The sequence below is a fragment of the Babylonia areolata genome, chromosome 16 (genome assembly GCF_041734735.1).
Source record: "Babylonia areolata isolate BAREFJ2019XMU chromosome 16, ASM4173473v1, whole genome shotgun sequence".
Classification (NCBI taxonomy): Eukaryota; Metazoa; Mollusca; class Gastropoda; order Neogastropoda; family Buccinidae; genus Babylonia; species Babylonia areolata.
The window spans coordinates 22,572,507-22,577,506 of NC_134891.1; positions in this window are offsets into that span (position 1 = coordinate 22,572,507).

A 5,000-nucleotide genomic window follows, 5' to 3' on the forward strand; every position below is an offset into this window, starting at 1 on the left:
GACCAGGCTGGAGAAGATTGACGTCCACTGCATCCCTTGTGTCCCCCCCCCCCCACACCCCCCCACGACCCCCCACCCCCCACGACCCGGTGGGTCACGGGACAGTTTCAGTTTCAGTTTTCAGTAGCTCAAGGAGGCGTCACTGCGTTCGGACAAATCCATATACGCTACACCACATCTTGCCAAGCAGATAGATGCCTGACCAGCAAGCGTCACCCAACGCGCTTAGTCAGGCCTTGAGAAGAAAAAAAAAGACAAAAAAAGGGTGAATAAATAATAGATAAATACAAAACAAAACAAAACAAAAAAAAAACCCTAATAATAATAATATTAATATGTATGAGGCGCAAAAACTTGGTGAAGTCAACTATAAGCGTATATAAATAAAATGAATAAATAAATAATAATTAAAAATAGAAAGAAAAAAAGTAGTAGTAGTAGTAGTAGTAATAGTAAAATAAAAAAATAAAAAAAGACAACAATGATGATAAATAAGCAAATACATGTAAAACATTTGTCACGGGACAAAAAAACAACAACAACAACAACACACACACACACACACACACACACACACACACATCTCTCTCTCTCTCATTCATTCATTCATTTGCAGCGCCATCTAGCTTTGCTAACCTTAGATATGAAAACGGAGATATTTTGATTAACTCCATTGCTTGAATATGATTATTGCTAAAGCAAATGAAATAACAAATGGAAGAAACGATTATTCTCCTAACAATTCAACGTTGGACAGAAAATAATGAAAATTAAGAATACAATCAAGAAAGAGAGAAAGTAAGAAAGAAAGAAAGAAAGAAAGAAAGAAAGACAGGCATTTAATCATAACCAAGTGTTCTCATTGTCTTCTTCTTCTTCTTTTTCTCTCTGTTTCTCTGTCTCTTTCTCTCCCTTTCTCTTTCTCTTTTTTTTGTCTCTATTCTTCTTCTTCTTCTCCACCTCCTTCCCCTCCTCCTCCTCCTCCTTCTTCTTCTTCTTCTCCACTTCCTCCTCCTCCACCTCCTTTCCCTCCTTCTTCTTCTTCTTCTTCTCCTCCTCCTCCATCTCCTCCTCCTCCCCCTCCTCCTCCCTCCTCTCTGTGAAGAGTTCTTGGGACGCTGTTCACTTAGGTTCCTCTCGGTCTGCGTGGTGTGTGCCAAAACATTTGTATTTGTATTTCTTTTGTATCACAACAGATTTCTCTGTGTGAAATTCGGGCTGCTCTCCCCAAGGAAGAGCGCGTCGCTACACTAGAGCGCCACCCTTTTTTTGTTTTTTTGTTTGTTTGTATTTTTTCCCCGCGTGCTATTTTATTTGTTTTTCCTATCGAAGTGGATTTTTCTACAGAATTTTGCCAGGAACAACCCTTGTCTCTTCCAGCTGGTTTTCCTGTTCATTCTGCAGCGTGATTGTCCAGTGCTCTCTCTGTCTCTGTCTCTCTCTGTGTGTGTCTCTCTCTCATCTCTCTCTCCCTCTCTCTCTCTCATCTCTTTTGTCTCTTTCCCTGCCTCTGTTTGCTGTTCATATGTTGACGTTGTTCTTTATAATGGATGTGAACACGTAAGCGCCCCCCCCCCCCCCCCCCCCCCCCCCCCCCTCCCGCCCCAACCCCCGTACCCCTGTTGTCACGGGCAGAAAGGCCTAAACAATAAACCATTCCGACTTCCGACTTAGACTTCTCTCTCTCTTCTGTCTGTCTGTCTGTCTATCTGTCTGTCTCTCTCTCTCCCTTTCTCTTCTCTCTCTCTCCCTCTCTCTCTTCTCTCTCTCTTCTGTCTCTCCATCTCTCTCCCTCTCTCTCTTCTCTCTTCTGTCTCTCCCTCTCTCTCCCCGTCTCTCTCTCTCTCCTTCTCTCTATCTCTCTCTTCCTATCTCTCTCCCTCTCTTTCTCTCTCTCTGTCTCTTTCTCTCCCTCCCTCTCTCTCCCTCTCTCTTTCTCTCTCTCCTTTTTCTCTCTCTCCCCCTCTCTCCCTCTCTCTCTCTCTCCCTCTCCCTCTCCCTCCCTCTCTCTCCCCCCCTCTCTCTGCCTCTCTCTCTATCTCTCTCTCCCTCCCTCTCCCCCTTTCTCTCTTTCTCTCTCTCTATCCCCCCCTCTCTCTCTCTCTCTTCCCCTTCTTCTTCCTTCCTTCCCTCCTCAGCAGTTCCTGGGGGGGATTGTTTTAGCAAAGGTCACTGTATTTTTATTTTATTTTATTTTTTTTTGTAATGCTTGATGCTTCTTTATTCATCATAAATAATATTATTCAAAACGAGTTTGATGGATGATGTCATTTCAATTATCGTCTGTTTAACTCACTCAGTACGGCCAGTCCTCTCTTCTCCTCTACACAGACCCCTCGGATGTCCAGTGGGTGTCTGAATGACCCAACCTTTAGCTTCCGTCGTCAGAATTGTGGTATTCTTTGTCAACGTTCCCCTCTACAGTATAAGAGCGTTCCGCTTGCAATATTTTGATGATGGTAATTGGGGTGAAACGCTGTTAACGTCGTCTCTTTCGCCGTTCGTATGGAGAGAGTTAATCAACACTGTGGACCCACATGAATATGACTGCTGAAAAACAACAAACAAACAACAACTACAGCTAATACAATAAAATTGTGTATGCGTGTGCGTTCCTTCATGTTTGTTGTTGTTGTTGTTTAGATCACGCTATCATTTCTTCATTTTCTAGTCGTCGGTGTGTGTGTGTGTGTGTGTGCACTTAGAGTTGACTTCATCAAGATTTTGCGCCTTATAAATATTTTAGTAGTAGTATTTTATGTATTTATCTATTATTTTTTTATTTCATTTTATTTTATTCTATTTTATTTATTTGTTTTTGTTTGTTATTTTATCTAATTAATTAATTAATTAATTTATTATTTTTTAAATTTCTTTTTTTTTTTCCTTTCTTTCTTTTTTTTCTCTCCAGGCCTGACGAAGCGCATTGGGTTACGCTGCTGGTCAGGCATCTGTTTGTCAGATGTGGTGTATATGTAGCGTATATGGATTTGACCGAACGCAGTGACGCCTCCTACTTGAGCTACTGATACTGATACTGATACTGAAAGTCGTCGGTGTCGTAATGAATTGGAGTGTGTGGTTCCTTGGCACAGTAGCAGCATAATTATAGTATGTGTGACAGTCAGACGTGTTCGACTATGACCATCAGAACAGCAGAGGAAGCAACTGCTGTCCCGGCTTATCTGGGCGAGAATTTGATTATTGTGGAGAGTGTCTTGCCCAAGTTACATCCCCCACTCTCTCGGCCAAGAGATTTTTTGGGACAGTCGGCGTTGGGACGGTTCCCAAAGGTCCAACTAGCCCCCAAGGCTGCAGCACTAAGAGCCAGCGCAATATTGCCTCCTAGTTTGAGAGTCATAGTCCTTCACACACACACACACACAAAAAGACAAAGCTTTAAGTGACTTCCCATTGCAATGAAGAATTAAACCACTGTAAATGGTAGTGCAAATGAATTGTCAATGTGTGTCAGTGTGTGTGTGCGTGTGTGTGTGTGTGTGTGTGTGTGTGTGCGTGTGTGCGTGTGTGTGTGTGTGCGCGTGTGTGCGTACTTGCACAAGCGTTCTGACGTGAGTTTGACAGACTGACATAGACGGACTCTTAACCCTTTAACCACCAGTCAATTTAGAGTTGTAAAATTCCTTTGTGCTGTAAACACAGAAAATATGGTGTCTAAGAATAGCTGGAGATTCCTCCCCCCCACCCCCCTGCGATGTGTAGAAAAACGATGACCTATCCTACCACCGAACATAAAGAGCAGTAGGTTCATGGATAACAGACCCATGATCTGGTCACCCCTCAGTGACATGGGTCCTCTCTATACCTAGCTGCTGCATAAATGCAAGTTTGGCAGCGAAAGGTTTAAGAGAGACAAGAGTCTGAGCGAGCCTGAGCCTGGTGCGTAGCGTGAATCTGCGAAACTAATTACAGTATAAAAAAAAAGAAAGAAAGAAAGAACAAAAAAAATTAAAAAAGAAAAGAAAAGAAGAAATACAAAAATCTTCCCCTTAAGAGCAACATCAAACGATCTTATTTTACACGGCAGCATCAGAGGTTAACATCGTGCTGCAAGACATTGGCAGAGGAGAGGGAGAAGAGGCGTGTGTGTGTGTGTGTGTGTGTGTGGAGAGGGGAGGGGAAGGTGTGTGTGTGTGTGTGGAGAGGGGAGGGTCGGGGGGGGGGGGAGGGGAGACAGTGGGGGGGGGAGGTGGGAGGAATGTTCGTATTTGTGTGGGTGGTTCATGTCATACTAGAGGCCAGGTGTGTCTTGCGCAGCGTAGCTTGGTCGAGGGTCGAGTCGGCATGGGGTGTTGGAGTGGGGGGTAAGGGAGGGGTGGTGTGTGTGTGTGTGGGGGGGGGGAGTTCGGACAAATCCATATACGCTACGCCACATCTGCCAAGCAGATGCCTGACCAGCAGCGTAACCCAACGCGCTTAGTCAGGCCTTGAGAAAAAAAATAAGGTGAATAAATAATAGATAAGCTTACATAAATAAATAAATAAATAATAATTATAATATAAAAAGGTAGTAGTAGTAGTAATAATGATAATAATAATAAAATAATAAATAAATAAATAAATAAATAAATAAGACAACAATGATGATAAATAAGCAAATAAATGTAAAACATGAAGACACACATTCACACATACCCCCACACATGCATAACAGATATGCACCAAACATGCAGTTTCACAGAAATGAAAGCACAGTCAAATACATATAAACGTACATGAGCTCCAACACACACACACACACACACACACACACCACATTACCCTGCACCTCCTCCACCCCCCCTCCTCCACACACTCAAATCCATACACAGCTACACCACATCTGGTTGGCAGATACCTCACCAGCAGCGTAACCCAACGCAACGCGTTTTAGTCAGGCCTTGAGTGCATGCATATAATTATTATTTTGTGTACCTATCAAGACACAAAACAAACTGATGCTTCGCTTCCTGGGAAACTGATTGCCCATGACCGCTCTC